At 42.3% G+C, this 25095-nt stretch overlaps 1 protein-coding gene across 6 annotated transcripts in view; it reads left to right on the top strand.

Annotated features, from left to right (window-relative positions):
* The first annotated feature begins 9830 nt into the window (after positions 1-9830).
* THSD7B (thrombospondin type 1 domain containing 7B) overlaps positions 9831-25095 on the top strand; it is a 298971-nt gene continuing 283706 nt past the window's right edge. For 3 of the 6 annotated variants that reach the window (XM_038142161.1, XM_038142156.1, XM_038142160.1), the window contains exon 1: positions 9837-9980. The gene's annotated coding sequence lies outside the window, so the exon portion shown is untranslated. Of the gene's footprint in view, positions 9981-10153; positions 10355-10392; positions 11169-25095 lie in introns of those variants that run through there. The other 3 variants (XM_038142157.1, XM_038142158.1, XM_038142159.1) reach the window with 3 other exon arrangements.

Raw genomic sequence — 25095 nt, 5'->3', positions numbered from 1 at the left:
AGACGTTCCTCCTTTAATATGATAGAGTCAGATCCACTGCTGATAACTGTAGAATAACAGAATGTTTTGGGTTGGAAGGCAGTTTAAAGACTTTCTCATTCCAACCCCCTGCCATGGGCAGGGACACCTTTCACTGTCCCAGGTTGCTCCAAGCCCTGTCCAACCTGGCCTTGGACACTTCCAGGGATGGGGCAGCCACAGCTTCTCTGGGCAGCCTGTGCCAGGGCCTCAGCACCTTCACAGGGAAGAATTTCTTCCTAATCTCTGATCTAATCCTGTCCTCTGTCAGTTTAGTTCCATTCCCCTTGCCCTATCAATTCAGCCAGGGATGTGGCATTAGAGCTGTGCTATGCCTTTCCTTATCCTGGAAGCACATGAAGATTTACATGAGTTTATGTATCTCATATAAAGCACACTGGCACCAGTAGCACTGGTTCACCCCTTCAGGTGTTTTTACCAAGGGATACAGCTATACTTTGGTGGGTCTTTGTTCAGAGGCTACCTTAGTGTGTGTGTTACAAATGTCATTTAACTTCAGAGCAGGAGATCACCAGTCAGTGAGGAGTATTACCTCATCTGCTCAGTAAAGGTAAATGCACAAGTACAGCCCAAAAGCTGAGCAAATGTATCATTTCCACACTTCTTTACATCCACTTCAAATATTTTGGTATTGCATCTCTCATTAAATGTTGTTTAAATAATCTTTTTACTTTGTAAATTTTTGTATTAATGAGTTTAAGAAGGTTGCAGAGAGACTGCAAAAAGGGAATGTTTTGCCATTTGGACTGGTGAGGAAAGGCTTGTGCTGCATAAACAGGAGAGGGAATTAAGCCATGTCCCAGAGGTGATCCCAAAGAAATGAAGTTGCTCATGTATGGTGTGGCTTACCTGCCCACACTGCAAAATGAAACCTTGGCTCTGGTAGGAGCTTCCTCCTACAAGGCAGTGAAATCCTCACACCTTACACAGAGCACTTCAGTTACCAGTAACAGCTCAGAGTTACATGAAACACAAGGAGGGGGGAAATCTCCCTTAGTTTGTAACTTTGAGAGAAGTCTAAATCTTTTTCACTTGGGGTAGTATTGTATTTTTTGTGTTAGTATTTTTCTGGTCCTTAGCACAAGAGATGTCTTACTGGATCCGACCAGGGATATTCTGTCTCCTATTCTGTCTTTGCTGGTGGCAGTGGAGATGTTATTCAGGGAGTGCACGAGTGCCCTGCCCTCCTATGTGATCATTCCTCTCCTAATCCCCCAGAATAATTGAATTATGAACATTAGAGCATGATTTTTAACTGAAAGTAGATAACTCTGCTATAAAATATGACTTATTTTAATATTGCATTCATATTTGCAATGTCATCCATTTCTACCCCAAATAAATAAAATCTGTTCACACAGGAACTGTAAATACTGGGGATTTGTGGTGACCCACAAAAAAGTGACAACCAACATCCACAGTTAGTGATTGCTCATAATAATTTCATTTAAGTATACCTTTATAGTAACTGCTGTTAACATGTGTATTCTGAAAATTATCATGTCATGGGTGATACATTAGGTGAAAGCTATCACCCATCAGAGGGGTTCTGTTGACTCCCAGGATGCTGCTTGCTGCAGAGCTTAGAGACCTATGCTAGACTAGGAAAACCCCAAATTGTAGGTAGTTTAATATTATTTTTAGTTAGCACAGATTGCAACTGGTGAGCTACCATTAGTTGTCATCGTCTCACTGATGAATTCATGTCCTTTTAAATTATTTTTGAATGTGTGCCTACAGGCTCTAACAGGCTCCTGTGAGCAATATAAATGAATAAATCAGCAAGAGGTACCCATCAAACTATTACACCAGGGGGTGTAAATGGTTTAGAAAGGAAGCACTTACTTAATATCAAATATTTGTCTTAAGCTGCTTATAACTTCTGAACAGCTGACTCTCCAGCTTCTGTTAAAATGCTTATTTTTGTGTTGTAGACAAGGCCCAGATATCTATGTGAAAACTGAGATGTATGTGGAGAAGAGCTTGTGACCCCTGTGAGTTAAAAATGAAGTTTGGGATGGGATACAAAGAGAGACATTTTAATCATGGTTGCTGCTAGAGGATTCCCATCCCCCCCCCCCCCCCCCCCTTTTTTTATTTTTAATCTGAGTCATTTGGAGAAAAATGACATGATGACAGTTAATTATAAGTAATCCTGCAGTGCTTCAACACAGGCTAATATAAAGTTCAGAGACTTCCACTAGCAGTTAGTTATATCCTTAGGATGCAATGAGATTTTGCCTAAAATAGTTGTATTGTTTCGTGGCATCTGACAAAAAAGCCTATATTGTGCAGTAAATTCGTCTGATATGGTGCTGAAAACCAAGGATACAGTGAAAGAAGGGATATTTCAGCATATCTATGTAGGTTCCAGGACTACAAAATGTCTTTTAAAATAGTTTTTGTTAAAAAATAATAATTACAGAAATGTCATTCAAAAATGAAACCTAGCAGTTAGTAAGACCATGGGTCAAGTGAACTGTTTCAACTTCTATAGGCATCCTAAGTGGAAAAGGAATAACTGCAAAGGAGAGAAAGAAAAACTAGGTGAGGATTTCAGAGGTAGGAAAACTATTAATGAAGTTAGTAACTGTTGCCTTAATCAGTCGGTAATATTAGGGCATTCAACACTTCGTGATCTTTGCCTTTAGAAGGTTTTGAGTCCATTATTCCTCATCCTGTTGCTCCTCCTGGATGTGCTGCATAGGATGGCTTTGTGGGAGATGGCTTGTCATGGAAAAAAAGAGGAAAAAATACACTGAACTAAGTCCCAAATGCTGTTAGGAGGCTGCAGTGTTTTTCTGGGTGGGAAATGATGTGCACAGTAAGCAAGCCTTCAGGAGAAATGAACCTAAACCCCTGGCTTCCCTGGAAGTGTCAGACAAATTCATTACCACCCTTAAATACAGAGGAAGAAAAATGTAGGGGATGATTTTTCAAACCTTCCTTAAAAAATGTAGCAAAAATAGTTTCTAATGTTTTGTGGCTGTTCTTGAACTTTAGGTGAGCTCTGTTGTACATATATCCCACTTACATAGATATGAATGATGTTTGAATTGAATTTTTACTATTGAATTGAATCCTTACTGCTGCAAACTGGTTAAATGTAGTATGTTATTTTCTATTAAAATTGCAAAAAAGTGGAATTCCAGAAAGTTATGAAAAGCTTGATAGGGTGATGGAAAATTGTGTATAATGCATTTATTGTGTTTGCATGTATAGACAGAGAGGACTTATGCTCAGGCATTCTAAGTGCTTTTCAAAGGTACACAAGGTGCATACAAATTCTGGAGAGTGCTGTGATGTTTAGTCATTAAACAGGTAGCCCCTGGAGAAGGAAAGGGACCTGGTGAGAAGGGAAGGCTCTTAGCTGAGTTGAACATCCCTCTCATCTTTGGTTCTTTAGGCAAAAAGTGATGACTGCTTTCTAGTACAACAGAAATCAGAGAAACCTTCTGAAAAATGTGGCTGAATGTTAATCTGTTGGTTGAATTTCTCTTTGTTCTTTCATCCCATTTCTGTTCTGTAATTTTAATTTTTTTGTCTTAAAACTTGCTGCCATTTATAGAGTGAACATTTTCCTATTTCATGGGGTTTTTTCATGCTTGACAGGGAATTTAACAGCAGTCAATTGAAATAATAAATTGCATCAAGGTAAATATTTAGGCCAGGCTGGATGGAGCTCTGAGCAACCTGCTTTAGTGGAAGGTATTGCTGTCCATGGCAGGGGTTGGAATGAGGTGATCTGTAAGTGGCTTTTCAACCCAGGCCATTCTAATACCATGAATCTGTAGGATTATCAGGGCAGATTTTTTTGTAGTGTTAGAAGTACTTATGTGTACTGGCTTTGTAAAACATTCACGAGATAAAAGCAGCCAAAGCCAGTGAAGTATGATAGGAAGTGAAAGCTGTTCATTATGAGAGTGGCTGAGCCAAACCAAATTTCTGCAGACATGCAAAAAGTGCTTACCACCACTGGCATGTTTGGAGGGACCATTCCTCTCTTCAGTGGATCCCCGGAAGAATGCGAGAGGATCCAACCTCCTTGAGACAAAGTCCTTCTTGGGAACCTCCTGGGCTGGCGTGTATCTGCAGAGCCCAAGGCATGACTAAGGATGATAGGCAATAACTAAGCAGCATGTTAAAAATAGCAAGTCAATTTAAAATCAGCATCAGAATGCCATTATTGATTGTGTAGAGCAAATCCCCTACCTTGTACTCAACACTTAATTAAAGCAGTGGAACAGAGGCACTAATAGAGAAGAGAAAAAAACCCCAAAGCAAAACCATAATGATTAGAAAATATCTTTAATTTTAGTGTTCTGCTCCATAGTCATCAATAGATTTCAAATCTAATTGCTAGTCACTAGCATGAGCTTCTTTATCTCTTGTTATCACTTTTCCTACTAAATAAGCAGCATTTTGGGACAAAAAAACCTTTACACTTGACAGGTTCCCAGCTGCTAAATTATTGCCAGTTACTATTTGCAGGGAGACCCTTCTTTGAGTAGGTGCTTGCTGCTCTTTCTGTAAAGCAAGACTCCAATCAGGAAAGGTTAATAGCTTGTGAAGAGCCTCCATCACAGCTTTTCTTGCCCTGCCATGGCTGGTGAATAGGTGGCAGATGCATTGCTTCATGCTGCACCCTACTCATGTTTTTCTTTAACCTGCACACCACAGTACTTAAAAAGGACTTTCTCTTACTCACAAATGCAACTGTCGTGTTTCCTCAGACATTAACAAGGGTATCACGGTTTTAAGCTCTGGGGGCTCTAGCCAGCAAGATAATTGGTCTTTTGTAGGAGTTCTGCTCTGTGCTTTAATTTGTAGTGATTATTTATTTAGTAAGTGATCCTCCGTCTTCAACCCATCACTGGCACCAAAAGGTCTGATCCTGCATTCTCAAAAATAACACTCAACATGATCTTGATATTTGAACAAGACAAATTATTCCAATTTACACCCTCTACTACCTGTGCCTTGAACTAAGGTGTGCAGTAAGGTCATGTGAAAAGGAGCTTTGTGTCCCTTGAGAAACACTTGCCACCCTTTGTGGGACAGTTGGGTGGAGAAGAATAGGAAGGGACAGATGGGTTGTGGGGAAGAGGGGCTGTTGTGCTGATCAGCCCCTGCAGGTCTGTGCCACAGGGAGGATTGATTTCAGACCCTGGCTCAGAAGTTATTTCAGGTTCAGGCAGGGATGCACACTGGGATTTGGGTATTGTACTCACTAATGGGTGGTGGGTTGGGATGCAGCATTAACACTGGCTGGATCTATTCACAGAGGTGTGCTCTAACTAGAATGTTGGTAAAGATAGATACCCTGCCTGAATGAATTTCTTCTGTTGCTAAAGAAGTCATCATCTAAGGATATGATCACAACAGGGCTGCCATCAATTATGCTGGTGTCTTGATAACTCCATAATTAAAAATAAATTATGCTTGGTCCTTAATAGGAGTAGTATTAAACTGAATGCCTGTTTAATCTCTGTTAAATCTGCCACAAAGAAATGACACCATGAGAAGTGTGAATGAATGATATCCTTTTTTTCCCCTTCCCTGATTCTAATTACACATGATGGCACTTGCAGTGTCCCTTGTGAATGCACAAAATTGGTGCAGCAGGGGAAATGCAAGCTTCCCTGTGCTGCAGTCTGTTCATTAGCATCGATTTCTGAGGCACTGCCCCTAAGGATGAGAGGATAATTTCTTTTTTTTTCAGTTTCTCATGATCCCAGCTTGTAATAGACTATTAAAAATAACTTCTAAACCTCAGTGTAAGTTCTGGAACAGTGGGAGATGTACAAAACTTCCCATAACCCACTTTTCCATGGGGCATTAAAGCCCAACTAACCACTCCTACTTTGTCCCTAGCCTGCATGTAACCACTTACCTAAAGCTGTGCCTTTGGGCTGCAAATCCATTGTGTCAGCCTTTCATTATCTGCTTGGCTTTCTGCTGCTTTTCCATGGTGCAATATGAAAACTGATACAACATTCCATATGGAAAAAGGTGTCATTTATTTGGTTAAGTTATGAACATCCTGGTAAAGCTCACCTAGTTCAGATTTCTTCTCCTGAGTTGTACTGGCTTTTGTGGTACAGTGTAAAAACATCACTGTGACCACACTTGCAAAGTCTTCACTATCAGAAAAACAGAAACCTGATCTATTCATCTAACTGATTTGTACAGTCCGTTCTATTAACTTGGGGCACATGAATAAATGCTGAGTATTGATGAAAAGAGTCCCTATTTCCTGAGTTCCACATTAATTATTATTGCAAAAATTGCACCCAAGACACTTCCCCTGAGCTTTTTTTTTTTAATCTTCCTCTTTTGAAAAAAAATGGCCATCTACAGAAAGAATAAAATTGAAGTCCAACTAGCTTCAGTAACAAATCATAGTGTGCATATTAATGATAAAGACAGAGAACAAATCATAGGTGCACCCTAATTTCAACAGCTCTTCATCCACATTACTCTAGTAACTACTTTTAGATAACATAAAAAGTGAATTATGAAAGTATTAAGAAAGGCTTCCTAACAAATGCAGAATACATTGATAGGGACTCTGTAACAGTTTGCTCACTGTCCATTAAGGCTGTAGTGGGTGGCTTGTACCGTTTTGCTCTGAATCTTTGCTCCCTGAGAAACAGACAAAAACTTGGCGCCGTGTTTTTACGCAAGATTACCTCTTTGTTTTTAAGCCTGGAATGTCATGTTTTGAAACTGCTCTCTGTTCCTGCCTAAGCTGTATTCCAGATGCTGTGCAGGCAGGTTGGTTCAGGTCCCCACGGTACCGAGTACAGGAGGAGGTGGCTGCTTTGCCCATCCTGCTGAAGATGGACCTGCCTGTAGTCTGTGGCTCTCTGCCCAGCTCTGCTGGAACTGGCTGTTGCATCGCAAACCTTGCCAAAATTTTTCACAATAACAAGCTCCAATCTACATAACACCTGGCCTGTACAAACCAGGTCATTATGAACTTGATCCAAGCTGTCATTCAAGAGGCTTTGTTATTCCCTTCTTAGCCTGGGCCAGTCATCCATAAGCAAGAGCTGGCTTAAACCTTCCAGGCCTCACAGCACTCGGCTACCACTTTTCTTTCTTTGAGCCCCACCAAGCAAGAGAGATCCACGTAACAAGAGGATCACAAGTAGCAGAAACACGAAGAAACAATGAGTGATCTGGGCTAAAACCCAACCTAACAGGTTACTCCAAGTCCCAAGCTTCTTCCACTATTTTTGTGCTTTTATTTTCCTTTTGCTGCTTCTTGGTCTCACCCTTCAGCCTTTCTATTCAAATTGAAAAAAAGCAGGTTTATTTAATGTATTTCCTGCATATCCACTCTGTATTCATTTCCTACGTATCTTTTAGGTATATACAGTCATCCTCGAACATTTTGAGGAAAGAGGAATGCCTGAGGAAAATCAAAGCCAAAATGTGTGTGATGAAGGGAGCTGGCACTCAGCTGGCTGGAGAACTGCAAGGACTCTCTTGCCCTCTTGTGCTGCCTCTTCTTTTCATTAGTGCAACTCTTGGGGCTGCAGGGAGGAGTTCAGGCTCCCATATCCAGATGCTGGATTAGCTGCATTATTGCAAACTCTGCATTGGCAAATTAAGCTAAGAATTGCAGCACTGCAGTTCCACACAGGCTTCAACTCCAGATTAAGCATGAGGGGCAAAACGGGGCTATTTTCAGCAGACAACACCACAAGGGCTGTGAGGAGGCAAAGAGAGTATAACTGCCTGTAGTCCAGAGCCAGTCAGGAAAAAGGAAGTGTCACTTGCAAAAAAACTCCTGACATTTCAAGAGGTGTCTCCCATTCTGTATCAGGCAAAAATGAGACCTTTAAAATTTTTTCAATGGAAAAAAGAGAGCAGCGAAGCTGGGGCTGGTGCAGCCCTGGTGGGTGCCCTCTGCCACTCACTGACAGAGGGTAGAGGTAGGGCTCTCTGACCTGGGAAAGAGCCAAGAAAAAAATCTTCTTAAAACCAATCATCTTTGGACAAGTGCTTCCACTTTGACAAATACAAATCTTCTCACAAAACTTCTTTTGAACACTCCTGGCCAGCTGTGCGCAATCTCTGGTGAAGTCTCCTTCCCTAGCAAATGCCCAGGATTTTATAATTCATGAGAACAATGGGATAGGCTGAACCTGGAGCCAGGAAGTTTGTGTTTCAATCTCTGATCAGGATTTCATATCTTATGATATGTATCATCCATCTCTCTGCCTTCATTTCTACTCTTCTGTCTCCCATCTTTGTAAGGTTGAACTCTCTGAAAGTAGAAACACTGATTTTTTTAAACAGCATCTACTACAATGAGGTTCTGGTTTCATTTTGAGTTTGTGAATGACGTGAACAATCCTTGCATGAAGATTTGATATTTCTGTAAACAGAAAATAAACGGAGGATCATAGATGATGCAACCATGTCCATTAAAATACTATATATGTTATTCTTGTTAAATGGAAAATGTCCAAGTGAACCTTGACATGTTCAAAACCTGAGTAGGTTATCCCTTGGGTTCTCTAACACACAAGGGATGTTCTGTTCTTTAACAGAAAGAAGAACTCTGTGAAAAGCAGGAATAGATACTGAAGAAATTCCGTTGTGCATACAGTCACCTCTTACTGTCTGATTTGTATATATGCATTCATTTTCCCTGAATAACGCCTAAACTTAATGACTGTGTCTCAAAAAATAATAAAGAAAAAGCTTCTGTAGATTAATGCCTATTTGAATTTTTAAATAGTGCAGATAAAGTAAACTGAGAGCATTCACTTCATGTATTTAAAAAGTGATGGATTCAGTATCCTCCCTGCAATCAATAATTGTTCTTTCCTTAATCGAGGACTTCTGCCAGTTTGGTGATCTCTTGCACTAATTACTTCCTTCAAAAATATGACTTAGATGAATTTGAAACTAAATGGGACCAGTGTTCCTTGGGCAAAGATGGTGATTCAGTGGCCCTTCATCTCAGGATGGACATTGAGGGGCTGGAGCATGTCCAGGGAAGGGAAAGGCTCTGCAGCACAGGTCTGATGAGGAGCAGCTGAGGGAGCTGGGAGGGCTCAGCCTGGAGAAAAGGAGGCTCAGGGGGGACCTTCTCAGTCTCTACAAATCCCACCTGGTGCAGCCAGGTATTGATTTGGCTCTGCTCATGGGTAACAAGTGGTAAGATGGGAGAATGTGGTTTTAAGCTGGGCCAGAGGACCTTTAGGTTGGATATTTGGAGGAATTTTTTCACAGGAAGGGTGGTTAGACATTGGAATGGGTTGTCTGGAGAGGAGATGGTGTCACCATCCCTGGAGGTGTTTGAGGAAAGCCTGGATGTGGCACTCCGTGCCATGATCTGGTTAACAAGGTGGTGATCGATCACAGGTTGGACTCTATGATCTCAGAGGGCTTTTCCAACCCCATGGCTTCAGCAATTCTGTGATTACCTGGGGTTGTTATGGAGGCACTGCGGACACTGCACGGCGAGCAGCGTGAGGAGGTCGGCGACAACGCGCTGTTGGGAATTCGGTGCGGGGTAAACATACAACTAAAACTGAGCTTTGACTAGTTCTGTAGCGCTAGCGCATGTTTAACAAAGCCGGCGCAAACCCTCGGTCCCTGCGCTCCGAGCTGGAGCAACTTCCCGGCTCCCCTCAGCCCCCGGCCCTGAGCCTCGGCCCTGTCCCGGCGCCGCCCGGCAGAGGGCGCCGCGCGCGCCGCTCCCGCGCGGGGCCGGGCGGGGGCAGGGCCGCGCCTCCTCCATCTTCGCTCCGCCCGCGGCCCCTCCGCGCCGCGGGGCCGAGCGGGGACTGCGCGCCCGTCCCGCCCCGCTCGCCCGCGGCGCCGGCTCCGCAGACCTCCCGCCGCAGCGCGCCGCGCCGGGCTCCATGCCGCGCTCCGGGATGCGAGGAGGTGCGGCCGCCCCGCTGCCGGGGGAGAGGGTGGGTCCGGGGGCTCGGCTCCGCGGGCGGGGGTGCGGGTGCGTGGATGGACGGACGGACGGACGCACCCGCCGGGTCGCGCCGCGCGGGAGAAGTTGCCGCGGTTTTGGGAGCGCTCCGGCCGGGATCTCCCGTCTCGCTGCTGGTCGCATCCCCCGCGCTGGTCCGGCTCCTGGCGCCGCGGGAGGAGCGGGCGGGGCAGGCACCCCCGGGAGGCGGGTGAAGTTCGCACGGGGACGGGCAGCGCCGGCCGCGGCCACCGGCGGGCTCGGTGCGGGCAGCGCCGCAACTCCGCTCCGCCGAGCAGCGCTGAAAGTAGCGCAGCTGCCGCGGGCAGGGCGATCGCGGCTGGCTCTGGGCTCTCTGTCGCGCAGGTTGGCTTCTAAACCCCTACTTTTTCACCTGCCCACCCACCCCCCGTCACAGCATCGCAATGTGTTTGGGTTGTCTTTTTCCCTCCGTCGGTTCTTCAATCAGTGTTTTTAAACAAGGCACGCTTATACGCTCCTTCATTAACCATTCATTACTTTGAACGTTCGTTCTTAATTTGTGCTCGTCCTTGTATTTATTTTGTGTATTATTGTTCATTCAAGGTCAAACCGTATAGAGTTGGGACTTTATTTATGTGAAGATCTGATGAGGACTCTGTAATGCTGTTCCTTTCCTCCTCCTCCTCTCCCTCCCACTCCTGTGCCTGCCTGAGCGTTTCTGTAGAAGGCTTTTAAAAGAATAGATGAGGGTCATAAAAAAGTACTTGCTGACCGCTGCCTCCAGTTTTTTTGTATAATTGAAATATATTGGTGACTTCCTCTAATGAAAACAGAAAATCAACTTAAAGAATTGATTGCCTGAGGATGTAATTTTTGGAACAAGTCATACAGGGAATGCCTGTTGTGTGTGCAGGTGAGTGGCATAATCTACCTGTTAGAACTGGGTTCCACTGAAAGTACCTGTGAGAGGATGTGATGGCAGAGAGCTGCTGTTTGTGCCTTGTATCACACAGGTGCCTTGCATGCCTGCTCAACTTGCTCGGTGAAATCTTCAAACTTTAAGGAAACTGAAAGAAGTAGTGAGCTCGTTAGCTTCTGAAAAGATTCCCGTGGAATTTAGATAATGGCATGTCAGAGGTGAAAGAGATGGCATTAAAGTGAGGTGCTGGAGTCCAGGGATGCTTCCCAAGGAAGGCAGGTAGGGCTGTGTCGGGGTGTGTGAGGTGTGCGGGCTCCGCAGTTCTTGGCTGGTCCATGGGGCTGAGACCAGCTCAGAATGCACAACTTTGTGTCTTTGAGGGGGCAGGCTCGAGGTGTTAAGTGCTGAATTTCCCTGAGGATGGAAGCAGGGGGATGCTGTGTCTGCCTGTACCTTACATAGTGCCGAGCTGGTTTTAGAGCATTGTGGAAGTTGCTGCTTTTACTGCTGCGAGCATCAGCAAGGAGAGCATGACCCTGCTGTGAGTTGTGATGGTTTCACTGCTTGCTTTGGTGGGACTGGATAAAGTTTTCATTGTTAATTATTACAGAAATTATCGAGACACTGTTCTCAGCAGTCTTTTCTGCAACACAAGGGAAGAGCAGGAGATTGTACACTCTGCTTCTTTATCTTGGTTCTCTGAGGGGAAGCTGCGTCTAGTCGTCTTCATACATGAAAACGGAGGAATTTTTTTTTAGATCATAGCATTGAAAAGCGTTTTCTGAAGATTTAGAAGTAAACATCATTCATTAGTAAACTTTCTCTTCTGCTTTGCCTCAATGGTGTTTCAAAGATCCCATTTCACTCTGGTAATGGAAGACCAAAAGAGCTGTTAAGCTCCATCTGTATGCATTAGGGTAGGTGGTTGATTTGTACCCTGGGGCCATATTATCTGCTATTTCATTACTTCTGGATCAGTAATGATATTCAGGAAAACGGTATTTGTAGTGACTGCTTTCTAGGGATGTCTGTTCACTAGAAAGCCTCACCGATAAGATCGCACGCCGCGTGTTTGCTGACGTGCTGCGCTGGTGGAGGCACTCGGGCTGCTGCCTTCAGTGGCACAGAACTTTGGGGGGTTTCTGAGTGAGAAATGGGGATTCCCATGTGTCTCCTTGCTCCTTAATAGATGTTTTTTTTAACCTAACCAGTATTTGGTGTCTTACATGCCCTCAGATGAGCTGAGCTCTTGTGCCTGTTTAGACACTTTCTTCTTTAGTGTTTGGGCACAGCAGCAACTGCCCCAGGGGCTGGGAGCAGAGGAGAGCACATGAGGAGTCTGAGCTGGGGTGGGAGAAACGTACCAGATGCTGCAGGTACCCTGTGCCAAGCTCAGTGCTGAATAATAGCACAAAGGTAGCCATGTAAGAGTGGTTTTGGGCAGTGGAAAACCCAGGTGGTGGTTGTACTTCAGAAGCTTTTGCCTCTCTGTTGGTAGGTGAGCGCGGGGGTGTGGTGGAAGATGTGCTGTGATGTGAATGGTTTCATCCAGGTGTCCAAGGCAACTAAGCTTGTCTGGCTTTGTAGGCTGTAAGCAAAGAGTGGGGATAAGAAAAATAAATTACCATGAGTTGACAGTGCTTCACTGACACCCCAAGTACCTGTGTGTGCTTTGCTTCCCTGCCCTGCACCGCTGCTGGCACCCCTGTACCTGAACTGCAGTGGATTATGAAAGCTGAGCAGCAGGGATGCTGTTGCAGATTAAAGAGGTGCTGGAAATGCCCCCAGGCTGTTGTTCAGGGAGGTAAGTTTTTTATTCCCTATTAGAGGTGTATGCTGGGCTTTAATGGGTTGTGCTCAGTGCTGTGGATGGGGGAAAGCAGAGACCTGTCTGCTTGAGCCACCTGACACAGAGCTGGTTTGGGGAACTTCCCCAGGCATTTTGTGGGTGAGGGAAACTGACCCGATGGACTGGCTCAAAGTGTGTTCCAAAACGGTGTGATTGCCTTGTCAGTTTTCAGGAACTTTATTGAATTTCGGGGGGCTTGTTCCAGTATGGTGAGATGAAAGCATTGTTTCCACAAGACAGAGCTGCTCTGTGGCTTGTTAAGGTAATAGAGAATGAAAATTTGTCTGGTTCTGGCAGCAGTTCACAGGCTCCGGTGCTGCTGGGTGCGGCTGAGGATGGGGAGTCCTGCTGGGGCTGCCTAGGGGTGAGAGCTTGTGTGTTTTTTCTCTAAACCAGAGAAGCTGAGAAGCTGTGGATGGGCTGTCATGCTTTGTTATAACTGAGTTTTATGATACAATGGCATCAGACTTCATGGCCAAGCTCTGTGCAGTTGTGGTGTGTTTCTCTGTGTGCACTGAGTCCTCCCACACTGTTGAGTTTTTGCCCACACATCGCTTCAGTTCTTTACCTGAACTTTGAGAATATTGATTTTTTAAAATGAGATTGCATTCTACTTTTCTGTTATTTGCCCCAGTATCATGTAATGGAAAGGAAGTGTGAAATGGGGTGTGAAATGGGGGTGTGATTGCCAGGTGACACTAGGATGGAGTTGAGGGATGCTGAACTCCGCCGGGCTCCTTCTGGAAGCTGGGCATCCCATCTCATCCAAAGCTGCTTCTAGGGTGGTGAAGTGAGTGCTATGGGAGGGGAAACAGATAAAGCACCACAGGCAAAATAAGTAGTGTTTATTTGAAGAAAAAAAGAAAATCCATGAGTGTGTGCCAGAGGATGAGAGCCGTGTGGGTCATTTAGAACTAGGAACTCTCAGGGAAGGCAGGTTTCTCTGCTTGCTCTGTGAGGCTGCAGAGACCCAGCCTCTGAGTCACTGGTGACCTGTCCTACCTTACTTTTGTGTCTAAGCACAAGTGCCCACTGTCTGCAGTCTGGTTTGGAACAAGAGAGCAAAAAAATACTGTGCTTTGGACTGGAAAGCTTATCAAGAACATGCTGGTAATGCTCTTTCTGCTTTGAATGCTTCCTTATTGAGTCATCTTCAGGCATTCTTTTGTACTTCTGCTGTATTTAGTTAAAACACTTGAGTATTAAGGACATGCTGCATCATTTTTGTTGGGAATGCTTTTAGTTGCGCTTCTTTTCTATTGTGATTTTTATTTGTTAAGCTTTTGTTCTGATTGAGACAAAATCTTCTGCAATTTTTTTTTTTTTAAAGCATCTTAGGTTTTTTTTCAGTCCCATCTAGCTAATTGTCATATTTGCATCTGAAAATAAGGTAACTATTTTAAAAGGGGTTTTTTTTTTTTCTACACCACCTGCTCTCTCAGAGCAGGCAGCTGTTTTGAGAAGGTGCATGGAATGGGTAAGGAAAGAAGATCAAGGGCCACCAAAAGGCAAACAAAAAGCTGTGTTAGTGATGTAGGGCCAGAATGTGTGTGATTTGTGGTGTCCATGCATGTCCCAGGCAGGTGGGGAAGGAATCCCACACAGGATGAGTGAGCTGCTGTCTGACCCCTGTGGTGGCTCTGGTGTCCCTGGGTTGTGCAGACTCTGTTGGTAAGGGCAGAATGTGCAAACCCATTTACAGTGCAGGGAGGTGTCTCATTGAGACCTGAAAGGGTAGAATGAAGCAGGAGAGAGAGGGAAAAGGGTTTTACAGGTGGAATGAAGATTTGAAGGAACTTAAAAACGATGAGAAAGTAGAGAAATAGTCACTCTCCTGACTCAGTTGCTTAAACAGAAAATGTTTGTGCAGGACAGGGATATTCTGGTAGGGAATAGTGGGTTTTTTTTGAAAGGTTGAAGGTAGGATAACTTAATGTGGCAAACTTTTGATCCCAGCCTTGTTAGGAGCAAGAGGGGATTCCTTATGTGTCTTGAGGCTGCCAGGAATGGACAGAAAGACACAATGTGCCATTTGGCTGTGTCAGACTGGCATAGCCTTCCAAAAGAAAGATAAATGAAACAATCTCTTCACTCGTTAGGTATAATTGTGGCTGTTTCTGATCCATCTCCCACAATAACCTGTAATTCACGTTGGCATTGTTTCAGCACATGGTGACAGCAGTGTGGAATTCTGTCTGCTGTGTGTTCAACAGGGATTTGTGGAGAGGATAAGTTGCCACAGCACATTGTGGGATGTATAAATATGTATATATATGTATATATAAAAAGGTAAATTTTGGTCCATGTATAACAGGACAGTGGTACTGAGTCTTTAGATAGATGTTTTTATCTTTGCTTAAGTACCTATTTTAACTGAATTGCTGGGTTTTCATTGCAAAATTGATGTCAGCAGATAGCAGAGAGCCTGAGGGCACTGCGGTGTGGGGGAAATGACTCCTGGGCATTAACATATGCCTTCTGAAACACTTCTGAGAGCTGTAGGCTGCAAATATTTATGATTCGGTAATTGATTTCAGGTATCTGTAGTAAACACGATATACACCTTTGGTAGAGGAGGAAGCAGCAGTCTCTGTGATTGCCATTTTCTCCAGCAATGGTGCAGTTTATGGAGCATCAATTTTTAGTGTGTGGTATTTATTCAGGGAAGAAAACTTAGGAGATGGGAGGCTTGACAGTCACGGCAAACTTTATTTTACAAAGTCATCCTAACAGAAACACGCAGTAGGATTTCTTCTTGCGCTTCTTTTTTTTTTAATCCATGTGTGTCTTGTTCGGCTATTTAAAAATTTATCTGTGTTCCGCCTTGTGAAAGGTTTTGAAATAGTCAAAAAGATCACCTGTCCTGTGTAGGAATATATATTGAATTAAATTACTGTTAATAAAACGGAGAATACATCAGCTGTAATGGATGGAAGAGCAGCCTGAGGATGTGGCAGAGTAACGGTGAGCGCAATCCCGCCGTTAATGAATGGGATTAAAACTGGCGTTTATGAGCGAGGGAGGCTCTCCACTGGGATGGAGTCTGTTTTGTGGCTGGCTTTTTGTCTCTAGGGGATTGAAACAGAACTCTTTTCCAGAGCCTTTGTGAAGCTCAGCACACATGACTTGTATTCTCCCAGAGAGTAATTTGTCAGGAGATGAACAGTAATATGCTCAGTGTTTGCTGCAGTAGGAAAGACAAGTCCAGTTAAAGACTTATTTCTAGGAGTAAAGTAATTTTTAAACTTTCAATCATAAAAAAAAAGTCATAAATACCCCTGCCTGGCCTAGATTTTTTTCCATCCTGAGTACTTGGTGGCAAATTCAGGTGTGCAGGAAATGAAGCAGCCCAGAGGTTCCAGCTGGAGAGCACATTGAGAGGTCGCTGTCTCAGAAGTCAGATGATTTGGGAACTTGGAAAATTTAGACATTGCAATGTATTTTTAAGTAAAACTTTGATGCAAAATGGAAATTGCAACAAAATAAGCAAAAGGTTAATTTTCCCTGAAACAAAGCCATAATTTTCTGTAATAAAACTTGGCTGACTAAATGAAAGCTTTAGTGTTGATTTCTAGCAGAGGCAAACACAAAATAAGCATTCAGTTCTAGTTCAGTTCTTTTTTCTTTTGGGAAGGGAGGTGTGGGATGTGTGGCATTTCTTTTTTGTAATTTTTTTTTTTCATTAATAGAGAAGCCACATCATGCCCAGCTCTGAGCAATGAGGATTTCTGCCTTCCAGTTGCTTCTTTGGGGCAGAACTGGGAATGATTCTTCTTCAGTATCTGGTGTAAATAAGTTTTATGCCCAGGTTGGATGGGACTCTGAGCAGCCTGATCAAGTGGGAGGGTTCCCTGCCCATGTCAGGGAGTTGGAGTGGGATGATCTTAAGGTCCCTTCCGACCCAAACCATTCCATGTTTCTATGATTGTGTTGAAATTTGGTATTGGGACCAGGGAAAAGGGATGTGTGAGTGACAACCAAGAGAAGATGGCAGCTTGGAATGGAGCTTGCCATCCAAGGAGTTTTGGGGAGTGCTAGTGGAAACAAGTGAGGCAAGCAAGTGAGCTGGTGTTTAGGAATGGATTTGGACTGTAAATGTGTTCAGAAAGCAAGTGGCTTGAAGCCTCTGATTGGCAGGGAGGGAAGAAAAGACCTGAAAAGGAGACATGATGCAACTTAGATTTCACTTATCTGCAGCAAAAAAAGGATGTTTTGTGCCACTTTGACTGTGAGGGAAATAGGAGCCAGAAAGGAGAGGTTTAACGAGCAGCAGGATGGAGACAGACATGATGGAGGCTTGTCAGGATTTGTTTTTTCCGTTAAAATCTGTAAAACCCTATTCCCATCCTTCAAAAAGCCTCTATATATTTAGGAACATCAATGGTAATATATCATGTCAAATTCGTTTGTTATATCTGCTTCTATCATGTCTAATTTTGGCAGGAATTATAACACTAATTACATTTACTGTCAAGTTGATTGCCCCTTCCCTGTGCAGCTCTAGCTGAGCCTGTCTTGCTCTCTGTTTAAATAGGTATAACTTTTTTTCCCTGGCTATTTGGGAGAATCTTGGCTGTGGAATACCCTTTCTCTGGGTCTAGAGAAATATCAGCTTGTCAGTCTTCCAGATGAGCTGTAACGACTTTCTTATCAGGGAAGGTTTAAAAGGTATTGATGGACTAGAATGATCAGATTTCTTTTTTTTTTTAATTTGAGAGAGGGATTGGGATGGACAGGATATATATATATATATATGTATATATATATATTTATTGATTTCTTTTGGGATATGTGTGTGAGGTGTTTGCAACCTTGTAAAGGACCATATTTTAATTACTTGTTGAAAAGAAAATGCTAGATGCTTCGTGGGGCAGTTTTGAACATGACATGCTCTCTTGGTTTTTCAGGGCATCAAATCAGCCTCTGTGTTTGCCAGCTTAAAATACAGATTAGATGAAAACAGTGAATAGTGGATACATTATTTTGATTCTGGGATGCTCTTCTGAAAGAAGAAACAGGGCAGCTGAGTAAGAAGCTGTGGGGAAAAATGTGAGGCAGGAAAGTTGAGTGGGGAGTGATGTTAGCAGGAATAAAGAAAATGGAATTGGCACTGTGGCTTCACTGAAAATAATCATAGCAATAGGCATCCTCCTGCAGGAGATGATGAGGTGGAATGCAGTATGGGATGCAGAACTTCTATGGAAGCATTTTCAAAGTGTTTCACCAAAATACCTCTGGAAGGCAGAGCCTAACTGCAGTAGCTTAGAAGGGCAGAGTCTGGGAAGCATCTGATCCTGCAGAGGAGCACATTTGGAAGTGAAAAATTTGGAAATTACTTTTCTAAAATGAACTCCAATTTGAGGTTGGGATTAATGCCTGTCTGCCTTTGGGAAGATACAAATAGTTACTATTTTCTGCTAAGCTTGAAAAGAAAAATCCGAATAACACTACTGGGACTGAGAGTTAAAGGTCAGAAACTCTGAATAGCAGCATTAATTGCTCCCTTTAAAGGATATAAAGGATCAGAGACTTTCAGGGCTTGCCTAAGGAGGAGAGCAATATTCATGTCAATCAAGGATGATACAGCAAGACTCAAAAACGGGAGGGGGGGAGGTTTTTTCATTTGTTACTCCAAAATAAGATGAACATACAAAATAAGATGAAGATTACTTGGGTGTAGCTTCTGAAGTATTCCAGTGTTGCTTCAGTTGTGTGTTAATATTTTTTATTCCATTGAGCAGGATCAAAGTGCAAGAAATATTACCAGCAGGATTGCCTTGGCCCATCCAGTGCAGTGAACTTAATTCCTTATTTTTTTGAAGCTTTTAACTCTTTGTTGAGATTGTTATCACAGCCTGTCAGCAAATGATGCCACACTTGATTTCCCACATTTGCAATCTTCAGGTTTGAAGCAGTCTTTGCAAGTTGTGCTCCCTTCTCTTAGGTGGTTTTAGTGTTACTGACTCTAATTAAGAAATATGGAGTGCCTCAGTAAAAATGAATTATCCTATGCATACTCCTACTGTTGCTGACCTCTTATCAATAGTTCAGGCTATGTCAAAAAAATGTTAATATTGAGGGAATCAGTGATATATGATACAACTTGTTGTTGAAATGGATTATGCATTTTTAACATGGTGATAATTTTTAAGGAGCCGGTTTCCACAGCTGCCTGTAAGATTCTGTATAATGATAATGAGGCTATTTCTGCTTTCCTTCTCTCACTCATATATTCAAAAGATTACTTACATGCTTTTTCATGCAAGGAAGGGTTTGGAAATCAGAACTTCTCAGTGCTGAAGAAACAAATAAAAAGCTTTGTTTTATCTGCAGTTAGATTTGCAAAGGAGTCCTTGTTGTAAAAGCACTTGATGCTATTAATGTTGGGTTTTTCTTACTCATTTTCTTTGCATCCCTTGCTGCATCCTTTAGGAAAAACCCTCTTTTCTCTAGGGAGCGAGGAGAGTTGAGGGGAAATTATCTTAATTTTCAAACAAGAATGCTTTTGAAGTATTTACATTTGTTTAACTTCATAGCCACGGGTGGCAGATTTCTTTTTCTTCTCTTGATTGTTGAAAAAGATTTAGATTTGGCTTTTTCAGTTAAAATAAGAGAAAGTACTTGCCTGCTGACTGTTTTTTTTGTTTAACTTTTAGGAGCTTGCCTTCACTGGGATAGATTTTCGATTTTGTAAGCAAATCCTGTTGGACTATGCAATGATGTGTTTGGATTAAGTTTCCTTCCTATCACACATTCTACAGGAAAATGTATTTTCTGTTAGTCTGGTAGATGGTTGTATAGGATAGATTTTGATTGCTTCTGAAACAGCAGAAGTCTCCTAGGCAATTCTGTTAAATCCCAGGTAGTTCAAGGGAAGGGAGGGAAAGGAGTTCACCTCCTTCCTTCCCTTTCTCCTGAGGCTGGGCTCAGGTGAAATGTGTGTGAAGCTAAGAAACTTGTGATGCTGAGGGTCTGGGGTGGAGTGTGGTAAGGAAAACATAAGGTTGCATACAGAAGATGGTTAAAAAGTTGTATCCAATACTTCCAGCTCTTTCAATACACTCTAGATTACCTCAGTGTTCTTGATTTTTGCATTTTTCTCTCTGTAGTTTCGTGATTTCTCTAAGGATGGTGTGAGCTTGCCTGTTGGATCAAACTACAATGAAGAAGGGAAGCACTTAAGCTTAAACTCAACTTTAAATACTTGAAGTATTTAATTATAGTAAGTGTATTTAAAAAAAGTTCAGTTGATGTTTGGCAGAGCCAAGACTTATGTGCTTAGGATGGGCAGTGCAGACCTCGTCAGGCAGGTGCTCAAGATCTGGTGCTCTCCCTGTAGACTGGATTTTTGTGCTAACAATGTTTGTAGTTATGCATTGTTGAAAATGCTTGCATTTTCTGTGGATTCAAATCCCTGAAAACAAATGGTTGCAGGTTGAAATATTGGCAGCCTGGCAGGGTATTTAAGCTTGCACTGTAGATTACTGTTACATTTGTTTACTATCTGGGGATGCTGCTTGCAGAGCTAAAAACCCTCTGAGCTGATCATTATCAAGCTTGTAAAAGTAGTAGCAAAGGAGGAGTGTCAAATTCCTCCTGACATATGAATAAAGGTTTTTTTGAAATGAACTTATCTAAAACTTCAAAAAATAATACAGTAACTAATGCCTGACCTTTTAATTAAAAGTTCACTATTTTTTTTTTAGGAGTTAGTTCTGTCAAGATACTTTTGCAGTGTAATGCTCTTGGTGGCAGAGCTTTTTGTATTCTCCTCGACGGATGAATGATTAATGATCTCAACACTGCCTTCTGGATCACCTTGTAAGAGGTCTCCTTCATCAATCTGGCAAGGGGATTGTATGGCAGTTTGCACCCTAATTACAGTCCCCAGCTGGGGATGTGCTGCTTAACAGATTACTTGTAGCAGAAGTGGAGTCAGTGCAGATATGGATGGCCACGGAGTTGTTTGATGCCGGGGTTCTAAAATTAGATTTCCTTCTAGAAAAAAACATCCACTTCATATAAGCAGTGCAGCAGATAAAAGCGTTTAGCTGGAATTAACTCTGTAACTTAAAGGTTTAATAATAACAGCGCTTCTGTGTTTCCCTGTTTTCATTGTTTCCCTTCCCTTCTCTCGCGGTCTGATAGACCAGGGCGGTATTGCAAGCCAGAAATTTTATTACTAGTGGAAACATTAAGGTATTCCACAGGGCAAAACAAAAGTGATTCAAAAGGTGCTTTTACAGATAATAAGTTTTAGCATTGAGCAGTTTACCCAGAAGGCAACAGATTATTTCTAGTGGTCTGTCGTTATTGTTGGCCTTTTTTTCTGGCTCATTTGTGGTGTAATGCTGCTGCTCAATTAAGATGTATTTCGGTGAGAACCATGAATGACAATGTCCACCAAGCATATTGTTAAGCATATACATCCATGCCTACTGCTCAGGCTGACAACTCTGAGTGTGTTGCTGAGAAACAGCTCATTTAAGGACTAAGGCACGGAGGAGAACTTGCACAGGATCCAGCCAAACACTAAAGCAAAGTGCCTATTTGGTATTTGAAAATGGCAAGATTTTAGGCTTAGGAAGGATGTAATTGCCAAATGATTTTCCAGGTATGTATCAGTGTTTTAGGAGTCAATATTGCCAAAACAGATAACATTGTGAATATCATGATAATCTGGGGAAAAAAAAAATCAAAGTTTTTTTTTTAAATTTTAAGAATTTATTTTCATGGTCTCAGGGTCTGGGCACTGGCAACTTCCCACTGGGTGACATGTATTGGGAGAATAAAGATAAAGGATAAAGTGGAGAGGGTTACCAGTAGGCTAAGGATGGAGGTGGAATATTAACTTTGTGCTTATGTCCTGAGGATTGAAGAGATTGATATTTGTGTTTAGGACAGTAGAAACCTTCAGCAGTGCAGTGGCTGCTGTGAAGGTGTGGGTGTGAATGTTTGACACCATCTAACTTGAAAGAGGAAAAAAAGTCTTTACTACTCAGTGAAAAATTAGATGACTGTAGCTGAGCTGTGTTTTAACGCTGTGGAATGGCAGCAAGTCTGGGCACTCTTGTCTCTGTCTGGGAGCTTGACTCTTGGAGTATGGGAAGGAACTGATAAGTGTGTGTCAAGCAGGAATTTATCACTGTGTTATCCTAGGTTTGAAAGAAAATCTCTGAAGTTTTTACTCCTAGAGAGGGTCAGATTGGTTATGCTGTATTTACTTTTTCTAGGTTTCCCTCCCCATGAGAAGTGGAGGAGTTGACTGTAGAGTTGCTGTATTGTCTGGAAATCACACACTTTTTGGTGAAAACACTTCCAAGAGATCATTTGGAAGGCTCTGGTTTCTGAGGCCCAGGTTTGCCCTAAGTTGGGGCTCAGGGCTTTTCCCTGTTCTGCTTCCCTCTTGCTCTTTTGACTCCCACCACAAGTGAACAGTCCTTCAGTGCTCCATTCTCTCAGCTAAAAATGAAAGGCTGGCTCTTCAGCTTCTTTTATTGTCTTGTTAAAAAGCAGATGCAGTGTTTCCTCCCTATCAGTCTTTTGGATGGGGGAGCGGCACGGTTTGGTGTTCTTGTGAGCTTCATCACTCTTCTGTTTGCAGAAGCAATTGGAAGGAAATGATCCAGGTCGTCGTTATTACTCATATTTTGTTTTTTTTCCAGTTCTGCAGCTTCAGCTCCTTATTTGAGCTGCGTTGGCACGTCATGAAGCACCACATTTCGGTCTGTAGTCGTGCATATTAATAGCCAAGAGCTGCACAGCCTCTCCCTGATCTTGGTTTTCCGTGGTGGCTCTCTCAGGTTTTGTTCCAGGACAAATACATTGTAGGTACTCAAGAGGAAAACATTTTCTCCTAAATTATTTTAGCAAATGGAAACCCTTTTTTACTCTGGCTGAAGACTTAGTCTTGGCTGTAAGCCTGGGAGATTTAAGCATTTGCAGTTTCTTTTATTGTTCAAACCTGTGCAGCATATTTTAAGTGAGCGAGCAGTCTGTCAAGTTACTAGAAATCATTACTTTGCCAGAGAGTTATCAAATGGATGTGAAAACTGGTGTTTGTCAGATTTTTACCTTCTGGACTGAATATTTTTGGTGTTTGGGAACTTTTATCTGCAGTCAGCCATTGTGCTTTGGAGAGGAGTAGGCTTAATTCAGATTATCTGAGCAATCAGGGAGCAGAGATGCGGGTCTGTGATTCATAATTGAAATTTAGCCTTTAGATTAACTTCATTAGTATGCTGTTGAACAAGGACAGGGTGTTAATAAATGAAAAAATCCTTCTGGGTTTAAGCACCAAGAGCTGTAATAGGTCTTTGCAGCTCATGAAGAATTTTAATTTTTGCTGTGACAGCATTATTTTTGATTTGACCATGCTCTTTTTGCCTTTATTCCTCAAAATTTTACAGAGATAAATAGAGAAAAGTTTTATCTGATGTGAGATTAAACCCAAAATTCTTCTAGTAAAGCCACGTTTATAAGCCCCTCTGAGATCAAGAAAAGGAACATTAAAAGATAGACTTCAGTTTACTTTCTAACTGGTGATTTAGAATAATGAGTGAAACCTGACTTATGTTCTTCAAAGACATGAAACTTTCTGAGGAACTAGAAACTACAGAATCTCCAGTCGTTATCTTATAAATGTTTATAAAATGCTTATTCTACAGAGATGACAAATACTAATTTCTGATTACATTGTAAATTCTTGATTTTGGGCCATCAGCATAGAAAGAGGTATTTAGACTTCTCCAAGTCGAATTTTCTTGCATGAAATGAAGGTTAATTATAGTTGAGTTTTGAATGACTATGCTGTAATGGAGGAAGTTATAATTGGTTTTATTTGTAAGAGGCTTTTTGCATTTGTATGCAATGTTTTTTATGCTTTGCATGGTTTTATGAAAGATTTTGGTAGATTCTCATTCATCAGTTGTAGAGCAGTACTAAGAAAGCAGGTTCACAAAAAAAAAAAAAAAAAAAAAGCAAGCCAGTTACCAGAATGGAAAAGAAGATATTAGGGATTTTTGGTTCCTTCCCATCTTCCCAGTTGCTCTTGATCTCCCTAAAACCTGTAGCAGAATATTTTGAGTTGTCTGTACATTTGCTCTTCAGCGGAGAGTCGTGCACTTGATGTAATCCTCTGTGCTTTGAGGTGCTGAGGCATCTGCTTCTGCAGGCAAGGATTATGGATGTAGCTTTTCTTCCTGCATTCAGCCTTGAGGGAAACACAGATTGCTGAACAACAGAGCAGATTGGTGTCTGGTGCTTGAAAGGCTGGGAGCTGAGTTTGAACTCCTGCATGGAGCCTGTGTGGGCCTGCAGGGGTTTGGGAAGCTTTGGGAATTGCTGCAGCTGAGAGTCTGGGATAAGGGCAGTTTGGAAAAGAGAAGTGAAGAGAAGAGCAGAAAGTCTGTGTTATAATGAGTGATGTGTAAAGTCCTTCAGTGTTTCCTTCAGTACTAGGAAAAGCACAGATTCTGATCTGACATACAGCAATGGGCTACGTTACATTTTTCCACAGGGTTTGGCATGGGGGAACGCATGCTCAAAAAGCTCTAGAAAGTTGTGACTGAGAAAACATAGCTTGTGTGAGGCAGCTTAAGATATATGGAGTCTAATATCTTCCATTGTTTATCCCTGTGGAAGGTGAGTCCTAACCAGCAGACATAGCTCACATCCCAAAATGTCTTAATCACAAAAAGCTGTTAGGAAACCTGGACTTTAGATACACTGCTGGACTGCATTGGGGGAAAATTGCACTATCAGTGGTTTCTGGCTTACTACAACCACTCTGTAGGAGAAGTGAAATGATCCAGGCCCAAAAATGTAAATTCGAAACAATTTTCAACGTGCTTCCTATTTTTTTTTTTGGGAATATTTGCTATGTCTTTGAGCAGTGCCCAGAGTATAACATACTGCCTTCAGTTTTAAGTAGAGAAGTCTAATCTGTAAGCATTTACATTTTTCTAAGAGAAAATGATGCAGTGGGAAAGAAGAGAGAGAAAAGGGAGTAAATTAGAGAACTATGGACTTTAGATAACATTTAGCTATAGTCCAATAGTTCAAAGTTTGAATGATGAACTACCTGCTTGAAGACCAAAAGATAAACTCGATCTCCCCATAATCATTAACATTACACTTGATAGATGCTGTGAGAGCAAGCAGTTTGTGAAGATACTTGAATAAGGGATGATGGTGGCTTTGATTCACTTAGTGAAATGGGGGTTCCAATAGGAAGATAGGGTGAGAGAAATACATGGAATGTCTAAAGAGACTGGGAAAAAAAATGTTTGCTTTTCAGGGCTCCACTGTTGATGTTTCATTTTGAGAAGATGCTGTAAATAAATTCCCTGGAGATGC

Source organism: Motacilla alba, chromosome 7 (genome assembly GCF_015832195.1).
Source record: "Motacilla alba alba isolate MOTALB_02 chromosome 7, Motacilla_alba_V1.0_pri, whole genome shotgun sequence".
Classification (NCBI taxonomy): Eukaryota; Metazoa; Chordata; class Aves; order Passeriformes; family Motacillidae; genus Motacilla; species Motacilla alba.
Note: the sequence above shows the minus strand (reverse complement) of the source record. Positions and strands in the feature narration are given on the sequence as shown.